The following is a 26,168-nucleotide window of genomic DNA, read 5'->3' as shown; positions in this document are numbered from 1 at the left end:
TGGTCCCAGGTTTCTAGGATGTGTCTATAGAGGGGGGACGTTGAACATGGGGTGGTTCGAATGTTATTAGGGATCCAGCAGAGTGAGCCTGGTTTAGGTGTTCTTAATATCTGGGAGTCCATGGATACCCAGGCTTTAATTCCACTCTTATTATGCCAATCTAAGATATGTTGAAGGGCCACTGAATGGTAATATGTTTTTATTTGGGGAACTCCTAAACCTCCCCCCCTCAGGGGGCGGTATAATGTGGCTGCGTTTATACGGGGCTTTTGTCGACCCCAAATGAACATGTTAATGCATTGTTGAAGTCTTTGAAGGTAGGGTTTAGGGAGAGTTATAGGTATTGTTTCTAGTATATACAGTATCTTGGGTAGTATTGACATTTTTATGGCTTGGATTCTGCCCCACCACGACAGTGGTTTATCTTTCCAGTTTTGTAGGGTGTGTTGGACATGGTTATGTAGGGGTTTATAGTTCGCGTCAAACAGTCGTTGTATTTTGGGGGTTATAAGTACTCCTAAGTATTTCAGTTGTGAGTTATTTATTTTGTAAGGGCAAAGTTTCTCAATTAGATGAAGTTCTTTACGTGGAAGGGAAACATTTAGGATTTCTGATTTCTGGCCATTGATCAGGAAGTTGGACAGGTTACCAAATGTCTCAAATTCTCTCATCAGGGCTGGGATAGAGCGAGTGGGGGATGTTAGCGTGAGTAGAACATCGTCAGCAAACATTGATAGTTTATAGTGATTGGGGCCTATAGGCACTCCTGAAATGTTTGGGTTCATTCTAATGTGGGATGCTAAGGCCTCCATGGTTAGCACGAATAAGATTGGGGAGAGAGGGCATCCCTGTCTTGTTCCATTTGTAATACTAAAGCTGTCAGATAGCACTCCATTCACCTTAACTCTCGCTGTGGGATTGGAATAAAGTTGGAAAATTCTATTAATCATGTTGTCTCTAAAGCCAAAATGAAGGAGAGTGCTTCTAAGGAAAGGCCAGGCCACTCTATCAAAGGCCTTCTCCGCATCAGTGGAGACCAGGAACATGGGAATGTTGTGTGACTTGGCATAGTCAATTAAGTGTATGGTTCTAATGGTATTGTCCCTGGCCTCCCTGAGCGGAACAAAACCTGTTTGGTCCAGGTGGACTATTTCTGGTAAAACCGAGTTGATCCTACTTGCTAGGACTTTCGCATATATTTTGATATCCCCGTTTAAAAGGGAAATCGGGCGGTAGCTGCTGGGGTTTGACTGGGGTCTACCATCTTTGTGGATTACTGTGATATGGGCTTCTAGAAGTTGTTGTGATAAATGACCTTCTTCGTCTAATGAGTTGAATAATTTAGTCAAGTGGGGCACTAGAATTTGTTGGAATTGTTTATAATAGCCATTTGTTAAGCCATCTGGGCCTGGGCACTTGCGGGTGGGGATTTTTTTGATCGCTGCGATGACCTCCTGTTCCGAGATTGCCTGCTCTAGGGTCTTAGCTTGTGAATCTGTTAGGGTTGGTAGCTGAGCTTATTCTAGATACTCTTCTATAGGTGTAGTGGGTTGTGGGTTACCTAGAGGAGATATATTATACAAGGTAGTATAGTAATTACTGAAAGTGTTGGCTATCTCTTTACAGTCATATTGTTCTCTTCCGTCTATGTCTAGCATTTTATGGATGAAGTGGGATAGTTGCTTCTTTTTTAAAGCCCTAGATAATAGTGGACCTGCTCTATTCCCGTCCGTAAAGTATAGTTTCTTTAAGTAATAAGCTTTTCTGTGCATTTCCCTAGTTAGAAGGTTGTTTAAATTGGTTCTGGCAGTGGTTAGGGTTGCAAGGGTGTCTGTTGAGCTGGGTGTATTCATGTGTGAGTGTTCTGCTGCCCTGAGTTGTTTTGATAATTGTTCATATTCCCTGTTGTAAGTTTTTGTGAGTATAGCTTTTTGTTTAATGAGTTCCCCTCTCACTACTGCTTTATGGGCTTCCCAGATTATTCTTGGGGACGTCTGAGGTGTTACGTTAAATTGAAAGTACTCGGATAATGCTTTAGTCGTTTTTTCTATTATTTGGGGTTGAAGTAGGAGAGTGTCATCAAGTCTCCAACAGAAATCTATTATCGGCTTGTCTGGCCACTCTAATGACATGGTTACACCCGAATGGTCTGACCATGAAGTTGGTATTATATCAGTATCTCTGATTAGAGACAATCCTATTTGGTCTATGCAAATGTAGTCCAGTCTAGAGTATGTTTTCTTGGGGTTAGAGTAGAAGGTGAATGTTTTTTGTGTCAGATGTTGAATTCTCCAAGCGTCTAGTAATGAAATGGTTCTAAGGCAATGTGTAACCGCTTTAATTGTGTTATGAGTCTGCAAGCTTTTGGAAGTGGAACAGTCGAGATTGGGGTTGAGAGCTATATTGAAGTCACCCGCTAAAATTATTGTGCCTTTGGCCACTTCTAGCAGTTTCCCTGTGATTTTCTTGAAAAATTTTGCTTGACCTGTATTGGGAGAGTATGCATTTGCTAGGGTGATTGGTTTGTTATAGAGTTCTCCCACTAATATCAGATATCTGCCTTCTGGGTCTGTATATGTGGAGATATTGTGGATATGGATTGATTTGTGGAGAAGGATCGCTACCCCATTTCTTTTTTTGTGGGTGTGTGAGCAAAAGTGACATGAAGGGTAGTGTTTAGTTGTGAACTTGGGTTCCTCATTATGTTTGAAGTGGGTTTCTTGGATAAAAATTATCTCACTTCTATGTTTTGAGAACCAATTAAGTGCTATCAATCGTTTTGATTGGGAGTTTAGTCCTTTAGCGTTTTGTGTCAATATATTGAGGCGTTTCACAGTCATCTGTAGGGGTATGTAAGCTGTGTCTGGCGTTTAGTAGTTGTGAGCTTAGGTGTTGCTAGGGTGGGTGTGTTATGAAGTGTTGGCTGCTTAATCACCTTCGGTCTTTGCGACAAAATACTATATGTGACGTTTTGTACAGTCATGATTCCAGTGTAAACAAACTTAACAATAGTGAACTTTGAAACAACAAATAGAAACAAACACAAAGTCATTGCATAAATACATATACAATATACCAGAACAAGGGGGATACTACTCCATTCACAATTATGTATGAACATGAGTGTATCAGCTACTTCCTATATTTGGTTTATGGCTATTGGTGTGGTGCATTCTATATTTACGGTAATACTGTATATTGAGTACACAAACAACACAGTTCAATAAAAGATACTCACGTATTCAGGCGAACATATGACTAAACCTGAACAGTTTTAAGTAACAGACCGGGCTGATTCTGCTTCTAGTCCAATTAGTAGAAGGGTGGAAAACAGTGCTAGGTTAACTTACAAGTCTTTTGACATTATTTATAGTCTCAGGTATGACTCAGTTCAGGGTCCAGAGAGTTAGAGAATTGTTGTGGTCTTTTCCTTCCAACTCTGTTCCATGCACTTCTCTGCAGCTTGGGGTCATTAGTAGATCTTGTTTCCTTCAATGGAGGATCCTCGTCTAAGGGTGGCAAGGTGGGTTGATGAATGTTTAGTTGCTTGCAAAAGCTCTCCAAGTCTTCAGGTGATCTATATATTGCTAATTGGGAGCCTTGGAGGACTTTTATGCTAAATGGGAATCCCCACCTATATGGGATTTTCAGTTCTTGCAGGTGTTGTGTTAAATACCTTGCCTCTCTTCTCTTGTTTAAAGTAATACTGCTCAAATCAGCATATATCTGGATTTTATCTCCTTCAAAGGTAATTTGGTGCATTTTCCTTGAGGCTTCCATGATCTTTTCTTTGTCTGTGAAAAGCTGCATTTTCAGTATGATGTCTCTGGGGGGTTTATCCTCCGGTGGTTTGGGTCTCAAGGCCCTGTGGGCTCTTTCTATGGGCATATTAGGTGGGTCTGTACTCTTCAGGAGGAACTGGAAGAGGTTCCGCAGGTATTGTGAAATTTGGGGTGTATTTATTTTTTCAGGTATTCCTCTTATTCTAAGGTTATTGCGGCGTCCTCGGTTATCTAGGTCTTCTAGTTGGAGCTGCATTTGCTGTATTAGTGAATCGTGGACTTCCACTGCTCTGTTTCGTGTATCTGAGTCATTTTGTAAGTGGTCTATGTCCTCTTCGATATGAAATACCCTCTCACCTAGTTCAGAGATGTCTTTTTTTACTTCTTTGAGACCATCTTTTATCATTTTACCCACTTGAGAGATGAGTACAGCGAAGTCTGCTTTTGTGGGGAGATTATCAATGTCTGCCCTCGTGAGAGGGGCTTCTGGTGCCATGTCCTGTGTGCTTGGGTCTGAGACTGGCGGCATCTCTGCTGAGTCTTGGGATGTAGGTGACTCTAGTTCAGGTTCCTCAAGTACTTTAAAAAAATTATTGAGTTTTGCCGATGTTGTCGTGTGTGGTTTTGCATTTTTGTCTTGTTTAGGTAGTCTTCTTGCAGCCATTATCTATTTCGTTTGTACAGACGGTTGTGGTCTGCTCTGGAGAATGTAAGTATGAGAGGGTTTTAGTGATAGGCCTGTGCAGTGACCTTGTTAAAGAGGTATATTTACTTTTATATGCACTTTTATTTGTATCCGTGCTGCAGCATTAAGTAAATATTAAGTGCCAATTGTAGGGGCCCGGTCCGGTGTCGTGGTGCTTATTTGCACAATAAAAAGACTTAAGCCATTTATCGAGTCTGTGTTTGCTTAGGTTTTCATCTTGACATCTGAATGCCTTAGAGGGATTGATGCCGGAAAGCCCCTTTCGCCGTCTTAGGTAGGGAGATGTTATCAATCTGCTGCTAGGTGTATTGAGTAAGGGTACCGGACATCCTAGGGGCTTCTGTTCATGTTTTGTGGCAGTAAAGTTACCTTATTTATTGGCATGTGACGATCCGGTCATGCAGATGTACTGTTTGAGCTGCGCATTTGGGCCTAGTCGGTAGACGCGCCACACACTTTCTCTGCTTGTCAGTTTTCTTCCTGTGCGAGCGGCGTCTCCCAGACCAGCCTTGTGATGTCTTGTGATTTTCCGGTGTCCGGATCTGTTGTTTGGGACCCGTTTACACCAGTTGTGGAGTAGTTATTTGCTCAGGAAGAGCTTGTGGAACCGGAGCTTTAGCTTTTTGCAGCCATGTTGGACGATGGCTGGCTCCGCCCCCCCCTAATTGTTTTACTTTTGTGTGTAAAGTTACAACTTTTGCAAGGGATATGTCCACTTTTATAGAAACCATTTGTTGGGTTTAACCATTTAGTCAAAGGTTTATTCTTATCCCTATCTGACAAATCAGTTCTAGTAATATCTCCCAAATGTTTAGCTCTTCTTGCTATGAATCTAACTCTATTTTTGTTTGTGATTTGTTTTAAAGTATCATCAATGTGTAGAATATGTCATTTTGGTGAGAATATTGCAAATCTCAGTATATTGTAAACTATATTTTGTTACAAACAGAATATTATCATCCAGCTTGATAAATGGGCCTCATAGACAAAGACTAAACACAAATATCATTTCTTTTGGTTTGTCAAGTACATTGTTTTTCCTTCTTTTTCCTGCTGCTCAAATGTCTGAACCTATGTCTGAAGTTACGTCTAAGGATTTTGGTAATTACCCACATAGGGAAAAAAGATATTGAGATCTTAATCTATTAGAATCTACATTTTTGAATACCATTACAGTCTTTGGCCTCTAGTTATCAACGTGTCTACTTTACCTGCCTTCGCCGGTCCAATACACCCGCCTAAGCTCGCCTATCATCGCCGCCGCGGACCTGAAAAATTTTGTCTAAGTTATCCAAAAATCTGTTAAAAAGCCGCGCACCAAGTACGGGGCGATGAGCAGCGGACTGTGAGAGTTATCACTCATCCGATCTCGCTGCTCTTCGGCTTTTTTACAGCTTTATTGCTAGCCTGTCACTAAGCACCCACACTAAACTACACTGTTCTACCCCCTATACCGGCACCCCCAGAGCCCCCCGCAACTAAATAAAGTTAGTAACCCCTAAACCGCCGCTCCTAGACCACGCCGCAACTCTTATAAATGTATTAACCCCTAAACCGCCGCTCCTGGACCCCGCCACCACCTACATTATACCTAGTAACCCCTATCCTGCCCCTCCTATACCGCCGCCACCTATAATAAAGTTATTAACCCCTATCCTGCGGATCCCGGACCTCGCTGCAACATATATTAAACTTATTAACCCCTAATCTGCCCCCCCTACACCGTCGCCACCTATAATACATTTATTAACCCCATCCTGCCCCCCCTACACCATCGCCACCTATAATAAATTTATTAACCCCTATCCTGCCCCCCCTACCCCGCCGGCACTGTAATAAAATTATTAACCCCTAAACCTAAGTCTAACACTAACCCTTACACCCCCTAACTTAAATATTAATTAAATAAATCTAAATAATATTTCTCTTATGAACTAAATTAATCCTATTTAAAACTAAATACTTACCTTTAAAATAAACCCTAATATAGCTACAATATAAATAATAATTATATTGTAGCTATCTTAGGATTTATTTTTATTTTACAGGCAACTTTCAATTTATTTTAACTAGGTACAATAGCTATTAAATAGTTAATAACTATTTAATAACTACCTAGTTAAAATAAAGAGAAATAAACCTGTAAAATAAAAACTAGCCTAAGTTACAATTACGCCTAACACTACACTATACTTTAATAAATTAATCCTAAAACTAAATACTTACCTGTAAAATAAACCCTAAGATAGCTACAATATAATTAATAATTACATTGTAGCTATTTTAGGATTTATATATATTTTACAGGTAACTTTGTATTTATTTTAGCTAGTTAGAATTGTTATTAAATAGTTATTAACTATTTAATAACTACCTAGCTAAAATAAATACAAAATTACCTGTAAAATAAATCCTAACCTAAGTTACAATTAAACCTAACACTGCACTATCATTAAATTAGTTAAATAAATTAGCCACAAATAACTACAATTAAATTAAATAAACTAACTAAAGTACAACAAATTAAAAAAGCTAAGTTACAAAAAATAAAAAAAATAAGTTACAAACATTTAGAAAATATTACAACAATTTTAAGCTACTTACACCTAATCTAAGCCCCCTAATAAAATAACAAAGCCCCCCAAAATAAAAAAAATCCCTACCCTATTCTACATTAAAAAGTTACCAGCTCTATTACCTTACCAGCCCTTAAAAGGGCCTTTTGCGGGGCATGCCCCAAAGAATTCTGCTCTTTTGCCTGTAAAAAAAAAATACAACCCCCCCAACATTAAAACCCACCACCCACATACCCCTAATCTAAAACAAACCCCCCTTAAATAAACCTAACACAACCCTCTGAAGATCATCCTACCTTGAGCCGTCTTCAGCCAGTCGACCACCGATGGAACCGAAGAGGAGATCCGGAGCGGCAGAAGTCATCATCCAAGGGGCGCTGAAGAAGTCTTCCATCCGATTGAAGTCTTCATCTTCATCCATCCGGAGCGGAGCAGAGCCATCTTCAGATGAGCCGACGCGGAGCCATCCTCTTCTTCCCGACGACTAACGAAGGTTCCTTTAAGGGACGTCATCCAAGATGGCGTCCCTTCAATTCTGATTGGCTGATAGGATTCTATCAGCCAATCGGAATTAAGGTAGGAAAAATCTGATTAGCTGATTGAATCAGCCAATCAGATTGAAGTTCAATCCAATTGGCTGATCCAATCAGCCAATCAGATTGAGCTTGCATTCTATTGGCTCTGCATCGGCTCGTCTGAAGATGGCTTTGCTCCTGATGGATGAAGATTGAAGACGCCGCTTGGATGAAGACTTCAATCGGATGGAAGACCTCTTCAGCGCCGCTTGGATGAAGACTTCAATCGGATGGAAGACTTCTTCAGCGCCCCTTGGATGATGACATCTGCCGCACCAGATCTCCTCTTCGGTTCCATCGGTGGTCAGCTGGCTGAAGACGGCTCAAGGTAGGATGATCTTCAGGGGGGTAGTATTAGGTTTATTTAAGGGGGGTTTGGGTTAGATTAGAGGTATGTGGGTGGTGGGTTTTAATATTGGGGGGGTTGTATTTTTATTTTACAGGCAAAAGAGCAGAATTCTTTGGGGCATGCCCTGCAAAAGGCCATTTTAAGGGCTGGTAAGGTAATAGAGCTGGTAACTTTTTAATGTAACTAGTGTTAGGGGTTAATACATTTATTATAGGTGGCGATGGTGTAGGAGGGGCAGGATAGGGGTTAATAACTTTATTATATGTGGCGACGGTGTAGGGGGGCAGGATAGGGGTTAATAACTTTATTATAGGTGGCGACGGTGTAGGGGGGCAGGATAGGGGTTAATAGGTATAATGTAGGTGGCGGCGGGGTCCGGGAGCAGCGGTTTAGGGATTAATACATATATTATAGTTGCGGCGGGGACCGGGAGCGGCGGTTTAGGGGTTAACATATTTATTATAGCTTGCGGTGGGCTCCGGGAGTGGCGGTTTAGGGGGTAAACATTTTATTTAGTTGCAGCGGTGTAGAGGGGACAGATTAGGGGTGTTTAGACTCGGGGTACATGTTAGGGTGTTAGGTGCAGACATCTCCCATAGGAATCAATGGGATGTCTGGCAGCAGCGAACATGAACTTTCGCTATGGTCAGACTCCCATTGATTCCTATTGGATCCCCCGCCTCCAGGGCGGCGGGTTGAAAACCAGGTACGTTGTGCCGGAAAAGTGCCGAGCGTACCTGCTAGTTTTTTGATAACTAGCAAAAGTAGTCAGATTGTGCCGAACTTGTGTGCGGAACATCTGGAGTGACGTAAGAATCGATCTGTGTCGGACTGAGTCCGGCGGATCGAAGCTTACGTCACTATATTCTACTTTTGCCGGTGTCTAGGGCTTGATAACTAAGGTGAATCAGCCTCGCCACAAATACGCTGCGGAATTCCAGCGTATTTGAGGTTGACGGCTTGATAACTAGGGGCCTTTGTGTTTACCACCTCAAATGGAAGTTTATTTCAATGAATTCACCACCCTTTCTGTAAAAAATGCTTCCTCAAATTTCTCCTGAATCTGCTACCCTCTAACTTTAGATTGTGACCCCTTGTTTTGGCATTTATTTTATGTGAAAAATGCTTTCAGCTTCTATTTTATTAAGTCCCTTCATATAGTTGAAGGTTTATATCATGTCACCTCTTTCCCTTCTATCCTCTAAACTATACATATTTAGATCATCTTTGTACGTTTTATATTTTAGACCATGTACCATTTTAGTAGCCCTCCTTTGGACAGCTTCTAGTTTATTTATATCTTTCTGAAGATATGGTCTCCAGAACTGTACACAGTATTCCATATTTGGTCTAACTAATGATCTGTAAAGTGGCATAAGAACCTTGCTATTTCTGCTACTAAAACCTCTTCTAATGCAACCAAGTATTCAACTGGCCTTGCTGGCTGCACTGCGGCATTGTGTACCAAATTTTAAATAATCTGAAATAATAATTCCCAAGTCCCTTTCTTCTTTAGTTATAGTCAGTAATGTACCATTGAGACTAGGGACCAAAATAGTGTACATAATGAACTAATAAAATACAACATACTCATAGGAAGGTTCATATGTGGGTACTTTTTAAAGTTTTCTATTTATTGTTCTAAATTTTGTATCAACTATGTATTTATTGTATTTTTATATTTGTATTTTTATATTTGTATATTTGTTATATGTTATTAATTATTTTTAGTAATATGTGTGCATTTTAGTGAACCTCACAAATAACGTTTGACAATTTTAAACAAAGTAGTCTCTTTTAGGGGACATGTAAGATTATTCCAAAATATTGACAGTACTCATACAGAAAAACCATTGGTAATATGCACACCATAAAAGTGTAAGAGAAAGCAATATATATAATTTCCAATAAGTGTGTTTCCCAGAATCATATAAAGACTTGGCCAGTTACAGCTTATGTGCCATTTGTCTGGTCTGTTCTCCAGGTATGTTTATAAAGCAAAAGTAACATCAAACAGATCTGTGCTTACCAGTCTTCTGCGATCCGTGACCAGCGCGTCTTCAGCGTGTTCACATTGACACCCCCCCTCCTATACGTCAAGCTCCAGGAGCCAAGGAAAAAGTGTCTCCGCCTCAGACACTAGTTTCAGCAAATAGCCAAGTAAGAAAAACAGTGTATCCAGCTACACTGGAAGCGATAGTAAAAAATCCTCCACAGGGTAAAAAAACGTGTTTATTGGGATAAGTGCGCTTAAAACAAACAAAAAGATATAACGAAAATACAAAAAACCTGATTACTTCAACAAGGGGGTGATCAGAAGGACAGCAACAAACTGCAAATGTTTATAAAGCAATAGCATACGTCTCCTCTTTCCAAATTCATCCAAGATTGGCTATACATAAACTATACGGCCACCAGGGCAGGATTTATAAAAACAAATGAAAGAAACTAAATGAATATATCCATAAGTATTAATCATATTTTGTAATTACTCTCAGAAGAAACTCAGTGTCAGGTAACTGATATTGAAATATTAGAATATTTGAGTTTTCGGAATGTTCTTTTTTAATATAACTATATTCATCTTTAATAACCTCATACAAAATGAAGACATTAAAAATATACTGACTCATGTTTACTCTTGCATTGAGAGCCTTTAAGTAGAATATCCATAAAAACAAACGGGAAGTGAAAAACAATAAAAATTGATTGAGTTGGTGGAATACATCAATTATTTAAAGCACAAATGATGCCAAGAACAAAGCTTTTATCTGCAAGGTTATATCATCAGACCATCTATTTCTCAACGTTATATGAGCTAGAGCTGGGTAAGATATGGGTCTGTAGCCACACGTTATACAGAAGACACATTCTCAGCTATACATTTCCATACTTTTTTCATTAGGTTAAAAGCCTCATAGACTTTTAATCACATGATTGAAATAATGCAGTCATATATTAGAAACCTTATTCCTAAAAGCACACAAACCTAAAACAGAAACCAATCTTTCCATCCCCAAATCTAACTTACTGTCATCACCTATATACACTGACATTACCTATCAACACTGTCATCACATATATACACTGACATTACCTATAAACACTGTCATCACCTATATACACTGTCATCGCCTATAAACACTGTCATCGCCTATAAACACTATCATCGCCTATGTACACTGTCATCACCTATAAACACTGTCATCACCTATAAACACTGTCATCACCTATAAACACTGTCATCACCTATAAACACTGTCATCACCTATACGCCTCAGGTCCGCTGCCTCTGGGTTACACTTGACTCACAACTTTCTTTTGGCAAATAATTAATACAATTTCTAAATAGTTCCCTATAACAGAGAATCTTGATTTTGGACAGGGTCTCTTAAATGGTATATTTAATTTACATATAGACATGGTCTTATATATATAAATATTGGATGACAATTATCAGATTGAAACATTTGAGCAATAGACAGTTTTATGCATACTTACAAACTCAACATTATTGTAATAATCTAATTTCCAGATATGTAAAAAATTGGGTCTGGCATAAAATGAATCAATTGATGAGCATATATAAAAATGGTAATTATTCAATTTTGTTTTGGTACAAGAGTTTATTTAATTATACTGGTCAACTTAATTTAGATTATTTAAAATATAAATGGTATGCAATGAATGATATTGGATTAGGCATATATTTTGTCCACCAAAGCATTAAAAGATTAGAATGAACCACCTTATCATCAGTATGACGAGAATCTCATATAAAGTTTATATCACACCTAAAATGATATCCAAATGCAAACAAGATGATAGAGGTCTATGCACCAAATTAAACTCTCTAAATACAAATCCGGTCCAGAAAATTATGTTATAAAATACAATATTGGATCAGAAATCTTTCTAGCTTGCACAGAGAATTCTCCTTAGGCAAAGTTATATTCTTTCTATCTCTGAATGTGGGAGAATCCATTCGATGTATCAATACATGTGTAGTTATTGGATTGGAAGAATATTAGTTTCGAAACTCTGGGAAAAAAAGATGCTCCAACGCTAAAACAATTTCTACCAAAAATGCTTTACCAATAAATAATAGAACAATATGATACTCAAATTAATTCCAAAAAAAAGCACAAGGGGATTCCTAAAAAAATGGGAAAAGTTTATAGGTTGCGGAATCTGTTGGCCTTTACAAATAAATGATAATTATAATAATAATAGGTGTTTAACCTAATAAAAACAGATATTGAGACCATTTGAAAACTCATAAACATTGATACAGGAGAGATGGATTTAGGGGAAAAGAGAGGGTGAATTAAATTTAAAAAAACATTTTTCTTCTTGCCGTTGTCATCGTTTTTGGCCCAATGATCAGAAAAAGATGTACATACAAGGGGATGTATATGGGATCTGAAAATATAGTAAAATTATAAAATTTAAGTGGAATAATTAATAATTAAGGAATATACTTCTGTTAATTATAAAGTCAGAAAAGAGAATGAATTTGTTTTGGTATATTAAAGGCTAGATTACAAGTGGAGCACTAATTTATCGTGCACCAGCAATCGCAATAAATAACAAGTGGCTGGTTATTGCTGCAGTGAGCTCGCGATTAGTCCTCCGAAAATTAACCAGAGATTAGATCTCTGATTCATATTTAAAAAGTGCCCCAACTTGCCCCAAACATAAGAGTTTGTAATTATCATCTTTAAATAAAAAAATAAAAAACTTTTCTAAGCAGTTTACATTGAGGTCTATAGGAACTGTGTGTTCCTAGTAAATATATATAGAATAGAAAAAAGAGTAATAGCACTAATCACAATCCAAATTAGATAACCTTCATCACTCTGTTTGTAAAACGCTTACAGAGTGATGGTGCAGATAGAAAAATATGAATATAATTTAAAAGAGAATTTGGGAATTTGCTTAAACCAAAGCAAGTCCCTTAGTCTATCTTAGTCCGTACTGGTTATTCAAATATTATACAGACAACCCCAGTTCAAGGAACAATTCGCAATGAGAAAATCATTTATTAAGTTAAAAATGATGTATCCTATAAAATAAATTAATCACTCTACTATAATGGGAAACATAATATGTAGTGAAAATAACAACAAAACAAAATAAAGCCTAAACAAAACTAATGTGCAAGCTAAGATTGCATGCGGTCACTGAAAAAAGGGGCCTCCCGTGAGTAAAAATATATATCTCAATAAATTATTAGCGGTCAATATATAGGATCATGCAAGTGGGATAATTCATTGGATGTTATAGTCCCCAATATCATTGAATCTCTTTTTGAATAAAATGGACATTGGACATGGAATTAAAGGGAAAACATCTCCAGGACCACAATCATAATAAAGAAACAGATGAGGGAACTAATTGGATAAGGTCACCCTTTAGATTAACCCTTTAAATTTTGTGTCAATATTCACTCAGAGGTATCCATAGATAGATGCTTGCATTATTCTTACCGTTGGGGTTAATCTCGTGCCTAGTGTTCTACCTCAAAATAATTTCAGCTCCGGTAGTCCTAATAGCAATATCAGGGGGTCAGCTGATTCCCCCTGTTAGAATCCAAAAAATCTGCTAGGCGCGTTTCACCCTGCACTGTGTGTGCATTGTGGGCTTCATCTGGTGTGTAATTTCTTTGGCTGTTTGCCGAGTTCATATTTCCGTTCCTGTATTCCACGCCCACTTGTGTGAAGTAACATACGGCCAGATTACGAATTTTGCGAACGAGCAGTTTTTTCTCACCACTCACTTACCTGCAGCACTGGTATTATGGGTTTTTACAAACCCGGCGTTAAAAGGAAAGAAGTGAGCGTTGAGCAAAATTGAGCTCCATACCACACTCCAATACCATCGCTGCTTAAGTCAGCAGTGAGCTGGTCGTACGTGCTCGTGCACGATTTCCCCATAGGAATCAACGGGGAGAGCCGGCTGAGAAAAGTCTAACACCTGCAATAAAGCAGCGTAAAACTCAGTAAAAAATAAAAGTTATGTTTTTACACCTAACACCCTAACATGAACCCCGAGTCTAAACACCCCTAATCTTACACTTATTAACCCCTAATCTGCCGCCCCCAACATTGTCGCCAACTACATTATATTTATTAACCCCTAATCTGCTGCCCCCAACATCGCCGACACCTACATAATATTTATTAACACTTAATCTCCCTCCCCCAATGTCGCCGCAACCTACCTACATTTATTAACCCCTAATCTGCCGCCACTATAATAAACATATCAACCCCTAAACCGCCGCACTCCCGCCTCGCAAACATTAGTTAAATATTATTAACCCCTAATCTGCCGTCCCTAACATCACCGCCACCTACCTACATTTATTAACCCCTAATCTGCCGCCCCCAACGTCGCCGCCACTATAATAACATATTAACCCCTAAACCGCGCACTACATTATATTTATTAACCCCTAATCTACTGCTCCGGACATCGCCGTCACCTACATTATATTTATTAACCCCTAATCTGCTGCCCCCAACATCGCCGACACCTACATAATATTTATTAACCCCTAATCTGCCACCACTATAATAAACATATCAACCCCTAAACTGCCGCACTCCCGCCTCGCAAACATTAGTTAAATATCATTAACCCCTAATCTGCTGTCCCTAACATCGCCGCCACCTACCTACATTTATTAACCCCTAATCTGCCGCCCCCAACTTTGTCGTCACTATACTAAATGTATTAACCCCTAAACCTAAGTCTAACCCTAATACCCCCTAACTTAAATATAATTACAATAAATCTAAATAAATATTAATATTATTACCTAAATAATTCCTATTTAAAACTAAATACTATCTTAGGGTTTATTTTTTATTTTACAGGCAAGTTTGTATTTATTTTAACTAGGTAGAATAGTTACTAAATATTTATTAACTATTTAATAACTACCTAGCTAAAATAAATACAAAAGTACCTGTAAAATAAAACCTAACCTAAGTTACACTAACACCTAACACTACACTACAATTAAATAAATTACCTAAATTAAATACAATTAAATAAATTATATACAATTAGCTAAAGTACAAAAAAAACCAAAACACTAAATTACAGAAAATAATAAACAAATTACAAGATATTTAAACTAATTATACCTAATCTAATAGCCCTATCAAAATACCCCACCCCCAAAAAGAAAAACCCTAGCCTAAACTAAACTATCAATAGCCCTTAAAAGGGCCTTTTTGCGGGGCATTGCCCCAAAGTAATCAGCTCTTTACCTGTAAAAAAAAATACAAACAACCCTCCCAACAGTAAAACCCACCACCCACACAACCAACCCCCCAAAATAAAACCCTAACTAAAAAAACCTAACCTCCCCATTGCCCTGAAAAGGGCATTTGGATGGGCATTGCCCTTAAAATGGCAGTTAGCTCTTTTGTGGCCCAAAGCCCTAACCTAAAAAATAAAACCCACCCAATACACCCTTAAAAAAACCTAACACTAACCCCTTGAAGATCGACTTACTGTTCTGAAGACCGGACATCCGTCCTCAAGGAAGTGGCAGAAGTCTTCATCCAACCAGGCCGAAGTCCTCAACGAAGCCAGGAGAAGTCTTCATCCAGATGGCATCTTCTATCTTCATCCATCCGAAGCGGAGCGGGTCCATCTTCAAGACATCCGACGCAGAGCATCCTCTTTATCCGGAGTCTTCTTACTGAATGAAGGTTCCTTTAAATGACGTCATCCAAGATGGCGTCCCTTAGATTCCGATTGGCTGATAGAATTCTATCAGCCAATCGGAATTAAGGTAGAAAAAATGATGATGATGCAATCCGCCAATAGGATTGAGCTGGCATTCTATTGGCTGTTCCAATCAGCCAATAGAATGCAATCTCCATCCTATTGGCTGATTGGATCAGCCAATAGGATTGAACTTCAAACCTACTGGCTGATTGCATCAGCCAGTAGGATTTTTTCTACCTTAATTCCGATTGGCTGATAGAATTCTATCAGCCAATCGGAATCTAAGGGACGCCATCTTGGATGACGTCATTTAAAGGAACTGTCATTCAGTAAGAAGACTCCGGATGAAGAGGTTGCTCCGCGTTGGATGTCTTGAAGATGGACCCGCTCCGCATCCGATGGATGAAGATAGAAAATGCCGTCTGGATGAAAACTTCTTTATGTCTGGAGGACCACTGGGGGGCTTAGGTTTTTTTAGTTAGTATTTTATTTGGGGGGTTGTTTGTGTGGGTGGTGGGTTTTACTGTTGGGGGGGTTGTTTGTATTTTTTTTTACAGGTAAAAGAGCTGATTACTTTGGGGCAATGCCCCGCAAAAGGCTCTTTTAAGGGCTATTGATAGTTTAGTTTAGGCTAGGGTTTTTTTTTATTTTAGGGGGGGCTTTTTTATTTTGATAGGGCTATTAGATTAGGTGTAATTATTTTTTTTGTAATTTAGTTTAATTTATTTAATTGTTTTAAATTTAGTTAATTTATTTAATTGTAGTGTAGTGTTAGGTGTTATTGTAACATAGGTTAGGTTTTATTTTACAAGTCAATTTGTATTTATTTTAGCTAGGTAGTTATTAAATAGTTAATAACTATTTAGTAACTATTCTACCTAGTTAAAATAAATACAAACTTGCCTGTAAAATAAAAATAAACCCTAAGCTAGATACAATGTAACTATTAGTTATATTGTTGCTAGCTTAGGGTTTATTTTATAGGTAAGTATTTAGTTTTAAATAGGAATAATTTAGTTAATGATAGTAATTTTCTTTAGATTTATTTAAATTATATTTAAGTTAGGGGGTGTTAGGGTTAGACTTAGGTTTAGGGGTTAATAAATTTAATATAGTGGAGGCGATGTTAGGGGCAGCAGATTAGGGGTTAATAATATTTAACTAGTGTTTGCGAGGCGGGAGCGCGGCGGTTTAGGGGTTAATATGTTTATTCTAGTGGCGGCGATGTCCGGAGCGGCAGATTGGGGTTAAAATTTTTATTATAGTGTTTGCAATGCGGGAGGGCCTCAGTTTATGGGTTAATAGGTAGTTTATGGGTGTTAGTGTACTTTTTAGCACTTTAGTTATGAGTTTTATGCTACGGGGTTTTAGTGTAAAACTCATAACTAATGACTTTAGAATGCGTTACGAATCTTGGAGGTAGATGGTTTACCGCTCACTTTTTGGCCTCCCAGGACAGAGTCGTAATACCAGCGCTATGGAAGTCCCATAGAAAAAAAGGGTTTACAAAGTTTACATAAGTCGTTTTGCAGTAAGGCCAAAGAAGTGTGCGGTGCCCCTAAATCTGCAAGACTCGTAATAGCAGAGGTAGTGAAAAAGCAGCGTTAGGACCTGTTAACGCTGCTTTTTAAGCTTAACACAAGACACGTAATCTAGCCGTTTATTTGATATCTTGCTTGCTACAAACTAACAAAAAATTGCCAAAAAAGTGAAACAATTTAACTATTATGGATACCAATTGATCTATTCCCTTTGTCAATATTGAACATAATCTTTACAAACCGTAAGGGGTCAGTGCTTTCAGATTAAAGATCCATCTGCACTCCGTTTGCACTAGACTGCATTTCCCTCTCTACTTTGGAAATAATTTCTTTCCATTCCCATACATTTCAATTTCTCCCGATTAGTGTCATGGAATATTTTAAAATGACGTGCCACACTATTTGTTGTGACTTCATTGTTAATGTCCCTTTTGTGTTCCTTTAGTCTTTCTTTTAGTGCCCTGTAGGTTTCACCTATATAGATAGTACATCGGGCAATTACAGAAAACAATGTATACAACCTCCTCAATTCTACAATTTATATTCCCTATAATTCTATGTAGATGTCCCCATTGGCTTATATAAATATATATATTTATGTGCTGATATGTTTATATACATATATATTCATGTGTTATTATGTGTATATACATATATATTTATGTGTTATTATGTGTATATACATATATATATTTATGTGTTACTATGTGTATATACATATATATTTATGTGTTACTATGTGTATATAAGAGATAAAGAAGGATGAGAACAGCTCTTCAAATATGCAATTCTTCTGCAGACAAACATATGTAACAGTCTATTTAGTTGTTCCCGGGACTTACCCCAAATGAGCTCTGCCGCCCCTGTAGTTGCGACTTGGCTGTGTAATCTTTACCATATAGAAGCTCTGGATATGCCGAAGGACCTCCGTGGTCAAACCGAAACTTTGTCGGTGGGCTGATAGCTCCAAGTAAACGGCACTCACATGAAACTCCGGCAGCGCTTCTAGCTTGCCATACGGACATTCAGCGTCGAACGTGACGTCACAGGGTTCGCCGGTCGGGGGGCGGTGCTCTCTGTCTTCACCCGGGTTTACAACTGGATACAGATGAACAGGGGCTAAAGCGGATCCCAAGCTGGTGTAGATACGTACAATCACAAAGAAGGCAGGATCCAGCTTTTGTATATAATAAAATCCAAATTTTATTCAGTATAATTTAAAACGCCAAACAGGCTATAGAAACAGCACAAACAAAGTAGGTGTGTGAGCGTGACACCAGGGCTTACATGTTTCGGCCAGCAGCCGTAATCATAGCCATAAAGCTGGATCCTGCCTTCTTTGTGATGTTACTATGTGTTATTATGTGTATATACATATATATTTATGTGTTAGTATGTGTATATACATATATATTTATGTGTTATTATGTGTATATACAGATATATGTATGTGTTATTATGTGTATATATATATATATATTTATGTGTTACTATGTGTATATACATATATATTTATGTGTTACTATGTGTATATACATATATATTTATGTGTTACTATGTGTATATACATATATATTTATGTGTTACTATGTGTATATACATATATATTTATGTGTTACTATGTGTATATACATATATATTTATGTGTTACTATGTGTATATACATATATATTTATGTGTTACTATGTGTATATACATATATATTTATGTGTTACTATGTGTATATACATATATATTTATGTGTTACTATGTGTATATACATATATATTTATGTGTTACTATGTGTATATACATATATATTCATGTGTTACTATGTGTATATACATATATATTTATGTGTTACTATGTGTATATACATATATATTTATGTGTTATTATGTGTATATACATATATATTTATGTGTTACTATGTGTATATACATATATATTCATGTGTTACTATGTGTATATACATATATATTTATGTGTTACTATGTGTATATACATATATATTTATGTGTTACTATGTGTATATACATATATATTCATGTGTTACTATGTGTATATACATATATATTCATGTGTTACTATGTGTATATACATATATATTTGTGTGTTATTATGTGTATATACATATATATTTATGTGTTACTATGTGTATATACATATATATTTATGTGTTACTATGTGTATATACATATATATTTATGTGTTACTGTGTGTATATACATATATATTTATGTGTTATTATGTGTATATACATATATATGTATGTGTTACTATGTGTATATACATATATATTTATGTGTTACTATGTGTATATACATATATATTTATGTGTTAGTATGTGTATATACATATATATTTATGTGTTACTATGTGTATATACATATATATTTATGTGTTACTATGTGTATATACATATATATTTATGTGTTACTATGTGTATATACATATATATTTATGTGTTACTATGTGTATATACATATATATTTATGTGTTACTATGTGTATATACATATATATTTATGTGTTACTATGTGTATATACAGATATATTTATGTGTTATTATGTGTATATACATATATATTTATGTGCTAATATGTGTATAAACATATATATTTATGTGTTACTATGTGTATATACAGATATATTTATGTGTTATTATGTGTATATACATATATATTTATGTGTTAGTATGTGTATATACATATATATTTATGTGTTACTATATGTATATACATATATATTTATGTGTTACTATGTGTATATACATATATATTTATGTGTTACTATGTGTATATACATATATATTTATGTGTTACTATGTGTATATACATATATATTTATGTGTTATTATGTGTATATACATATATATTTATGTGTTACTATGTGTATATACATATATATTTATGTGTTACTATGTGTATATACATATATATTTATGTGTTATTATGCTTATATACATATATATTTATGTGTTACTATGTGTATATACATATATATTTATGTGTTATTATGTTTATATACATATATATTTATGTGTTACTATGTGTTATTATGTTTATATACATATATATTTATGTGTTACTATGTGTATATACATATATATTTATGTGTTACTATGTTTATATACATATATATTTATGTGTTACTATGTGTATATACATATATATTTATGTGTTACTATGTGTATATACATATATATGTATGTGTTACTATGTGTATATACATATATATTTATGTGTTATTATGTGTATATACATATATATTTATGTGTTACTATGTGTATATACATATATATTTATGTGTTACTATTTGTATATACATATATATTTATGTGTTACTATATGTATATACATATATATTTATGTGTTACTATGTGTATATACATATATATTTATGTGTTACTATGTGTATATACATATATATGTATGTGTTACTATGTGTATATACATATATATTTATGTGTTATTATGTGTATATACATATATATTTATGTGTTATTATGTGTATATACATATATATTTATGTGTTACTACGTGTATATACATATATATTTATGTGTTACTATGTGTATATACATATATATTTATGTGTTACTATGTGTATATACATATATATTTATGTGTTACTATGTGTATATACATATATATTTATGTGTTATTATGTGTATATACATATATATTTATGTGTTACTGTGTGTATATATATATATATATATATATATATATATATATTTATGTGTTACTATGTGTATATGCATATATATTTATGTGTTAGTATGTGTATATACATATATATTTATGTGTTACTATGTGTATATACATATATATTTATGTGTTATTATGTGTATATACATATATATTTATGTGTTACTATGTGTATATACATATATATTTATGTGTTACTATGTGTATATGCATATATATTTATGTGTTAGTATGTGTATATACATATATATTTATGTGTTACTATGTGTATATACATATATATTTATGTGTTATTATGTGTATATACATATATATTTATGTGTTACTATGTGTATATACATATATATTTATGTGTTACTATGTGTATATACATATATATTTATGTGTTACTATGTGTATATACATATATATTTATGTGTTAGTATGTGTATATACATATATATTTATGTGTTAGTATGTGTATATACATATATATTTATGTGTTATTATGTGTATATACATATATATTTATGTGTTATTATTTGTATATACATATATATTTATGTGTTAGTATGTGTATATACATATATATTTATGTGTTACTATGTGTATATACATATATATTTATGTGTTATTATGTGTATATACATATATATTTATGTGTTATTATTTGTATATACATATATATTTATGTGTTAGTATGTGTATATACATATATATTTATGTGTTACTATGTGTATATACATATATATTTATGTGTTATTATGTGTATATACATATATATTTATGTGTTACTATGTGTATATACATATATATTTTTGTGTTAGTATGTGTATATACATATATATTTATGTGTTATTATGTGTATATACATATATATTTATGTGTTACTATGTGTATATACAGATATATTTATGTGTTACTATGTGTATATACATATATATTTATGTGTTATTATGTGTATATACATATATATTTATGTGTTATTATGTGTATATACATATATATTTATGTGTCACTATGTGTATATACATACATATATACATATATATTTATGTGTTATTATGTGTATATACATATAAATTTAAATGTTACTATGTGTATATACATATATATTTATGTGTTATTATGTGTATATACATATATATTTATGTGTTATTATGTGTATATACATATATATTTATGTGTTATTATGTGTATATACATATATATTTATGTGTTACTATGTGTATATACATATATATTTATGTGTTACTATGTGTATATACATATATATTTATGTGTTAGTATGTGTATATACATATATATTTAAGTGTTACTATGTGTACATACATATATATTTATGTGTTACTATGTGTATATACATATATATTTATGTGTTACTATGTGTATATACATATATATTTATGTGCTAATATGTGTATATACAAATATATATTTATGTGCTAATATGTGTATATACAAATATATATTTATGTGCTAATATGTGTATATACATATATACACTGCTCAAAAAAATAAAGGGAACACTAAAATAACACATCCTAGATCTGAATGAATAAAATATTCTAATTAAATACTTTGTTCTTTACATAGTTGAATGTGCTGACAACAAAATCACAAAAACAAAAATTAAAAAATGGAAATCAAAATTTTCAACCCATGGAGGTCTGGATTTGGACTCACACTCAAAATTAAAGTGGAAAAACACACTACAGGCAGATCCAACTTTGATGTAATGTCCTTAAAACAAGTCAAAATGAGGCTCAGTTGTGTGTGTGGCCTCCACGTGCCTGTATGACCTCCCTACAACGCCTGTGCATGCTCCTGATGAGGTGGCGGATGGTCTCCTGAGGGATCTCCTCCCAGACCTGGACTAAAGCATCCACCAACTCCTGGACAGTCTGTGGTGCAAAGTGAAGTTGGTGGATGGAGCGAGACATGATGTCCCAGATGTGCTCAATTGGATTCAGGTCTGGGGAACGGGAGGGCCAGTCCATAGCATCAATGCCTTCGTCTTGCAGGAACTGCTGACACACTCCAGCCACATGAGGTCTAGCATTGTCTTGCATTAGGAGGAACCCAGGGCCAACCGCACCAGCATATGGTCTCACAAGGGGTCTGAGGATCTCATCTTGATACCTAATGGCAGTCAGGCTACCTCTGGCGAGCACATGGAGGGCTGTTCGGCCCCTCAAAGAAATGCCACCCCACACCATTACTGACCCACTGCCAAACTGGCCATGCTGGAGGATGTTGCAGGCAGCAGAACGTTCTCCACGGCGTCTCCAGACTGTCACGTCTGTCAAATGTGCTCAGTGTGCTTTCATCTGTGAAGAGCACAGGGCGCCAGTGGCGAATTTGCCAATCTTGGTGTTCTCTGGCAAATGTCAAATGTCCTGCACGGTGTTGGACTGTAAGCACAACCCCCACCTGTTGACGTTGGGTCCTCATACCACCCTCATGGAGTCTGTTTCTGACCGTTTGAGCAGACACATGCACATTTGTGGCCTGCTGGAGGTCATTTTGCAGGGCTCTGGCAGTGCTCCTCCTGTTCCTCCTTGCACAAAGGCGGAGGTAGCGGTCTTGCTGCTGGGTTGTTGCCCTCCTACGGCCTCCTCCACGTCTCCTGATGTACTGGCCTGTCTCCTGGTAGCGCCTCCATGCTCTGGACACTACGCTGACAGACACAGCAATCCTTCTTGCCACAGCCTGCACTGATGTGCCATCCTGGATGAGCTGCACTACCTGAGCCACTTGTGTGGGTTGTAGACTCCGTCTCATGCTACCACTAGAGTGCAAGCACCACCAGCATTCAAAAGTGACCATAACATCAGCCAGAAAGCATAGGAACTGAGAAGTGGTCTGTGGTCACCACCTGCAGAACCACTACTTTATTGGGGGTGTCTTGCTAATTGCCTATAATTTCCACCTGTTGTCTATCCCATTTGCACAACAGCATGTGACATTGATTGTCACTCAGTGTTGCTTCCTAAGTGGACAGTTTGATTTCACAGAAGTGTGATTGACTTGGAGATACATTGTGTTGTTTAAGTGTTCCCTTTATTTTTTTGAGCAGTGTATTTATGTGTTACTATGTGCATATACATATATATTTATGTGTTAGTATGTGTATATACATATATATATTTATGTGCTAATATGTGTATACAGGTGGCCCTCGTTTTACAACGGTTCAATTTACACCGTTTCAGAATAACAACCTTTTTTCCAGTCATGTGACTGCTATTGAAAAGCATTGAGAAGCAGTGCATTTATTAAAATAGCCAGTAGGTGGAGCTGTCTGCTTGTTTTTCAGCAAAGCCAAGCAAGCTGAAATGAATCAGTTTAACCAGACATGAGCTATCGAGCAGATTTCAAAGGAACAAGATCTTCCTGTCTATAAATCAGTCCAGATTGGAATATATAGAAAGAACTGTTTGCAGAAAAATGCAAGTGAAGTCTGTGTTGTGTGATTATTTTATTAGGTTTATAATGCTGTTTAGCAAATGTTTTTGTTCATTTAACTTAGTTTAATTATATATTCTGTGTTGTGTGATTATTTTATTAGGTTTATAATACTGTTTAGCATTTAAAATCTTCATTTCAAAGCTTTAAAAATAATGTATTAGATGTTACTTATGACAATTTTGAGAGGGGCCTGGAACCTATCTCCCTCACTTCCCATTGACTTACATTATAAACTGGGTTTCAATTTACAACGGTTTCGATTTACAACCATTCCTCCTGGAACCTAACCCCAGCGTAAACTGAGGGCTACCTGTATACATATATATTTATGTGTTACTATGTGTATATACATATATATTTATGTGTTACTATGTGTATATACATATATATTTCTTTCATGTAATTAGCAAGAGTCCATGAGCTAGTGACGTATGGGATATACATTCCTACCAGGAGGGGCAAAGTTTCCCAAACCTCAAAATGCCTACAAATACACCCCTCACCACACCCACAAATCAGTTTTACAAACTTTGCCTCCTATGGAGGTGGTGAAGTAAGTTTGTGCTAGATTCTACGTTGATATGCGCTCCGCAGCAGGTTGGAGCCCGGTTTTCCTCTCAGCGTGCAGTGAATGTCAGAGGGATGTGAGGAGAGTATTGCCTATTTGAATTCAATGATCTCCTTCTACGGGGTCTATTTCATAGGTTCTCTGTTATCGGTCGTAGAGATTCATCTCTTACCTCCCTTTTCAGATCGACGATATACTCTTATATATATACCATTACCTCTGCTGATTTTCGTTTCAGTACTGGTTTGGCTTTCTACAACATGTAGATGAGTGTCCTGGGGTAAGTAAATCTTATTTTCTGTGACACTCTAAGCTATGGTTGGGCACTTTTTTATAAAGTTCTAAATATATGTATTCAAACATTTATTTGCCTTGACTCAGGGGGGCCCATTTATCAAAGGGCTTGCGGACCTGATCCGACACTGCGGATCAGGTCCGCAAGACCTCGCTAAATGCGGAGAGCAATACGCTCTCCACATTTAACATTGCACCAGCAGCTCACAAGAGCTGCTGGTGCAACGCCGCCCCCTGCTGACTCGCGGCCAATCGGCCGCCAGCAGGGAGCTGTCAATCAACCCGATCGTATTCGATCGGGTTGATTTCCGGCGGTTCCTGTCCGCCTGCTCAGAGCAGGCGGACAGGGTTATGAAGCAGCGGTCTTTAGACCGCTGCTTCATAACTTGTGTTTCTGGCGAGTCTGAAGACTCGCCAGAAACACGGCCCTTCAAGCTCCATACGGAGCTTGATAAATGGGCCTGAGGATGTTCAACTTTCCTTATTTTCAGACAGTCAGTTTCATATTTGGGATAATGCATTTGAATAAAACAATTTTTCTCTTACCTTATCAATTTGACTTTCCCTGTGGGCTGTTAGGCTCGCGGGGGCTGAAAATGCTTCCTTTTATTGCGTCATTCTTGGCGCGGACTTTTTTGGCGCAAAAAAATGTTTCTGTTTCCGGCGTCATACGTGTCGCCGGAAGTTGCGTCATTTTTGACGTTCTTTTGCGCCAAAAATTACGGCGTTCCGGATGTGGCGTCATTTTTGGCGCCAAAAGCATTTAGGCGCCAAATAATGTGGGCGTCTTATTTGGCGCTAAAAAAATATGGGCGTCACTTTTGTCTCCACATTATTTAAGTCTCATTTTTTATTGCTTCTGGTTGCTAGAAGCTTGTTCACTGGCATTT

This window comes from Bombina bombina, chromosome 1 (assembly GCF_027579735.1).
Source record: "Bombina bombina isolate aBomBom1 chromosome 1, aBomBom1.pri, whole genome shotgun sequence".
NCBI lineage: Eukaryota > Metazoa > Chordata > Amphibia > Anura > Bombinatoridae > Bombina > Bombina bombina.
The sequence above is the reverse complement of the archived record's forward strand: the minus strand, read 5'-3'. Positions refer to the sequence as shown.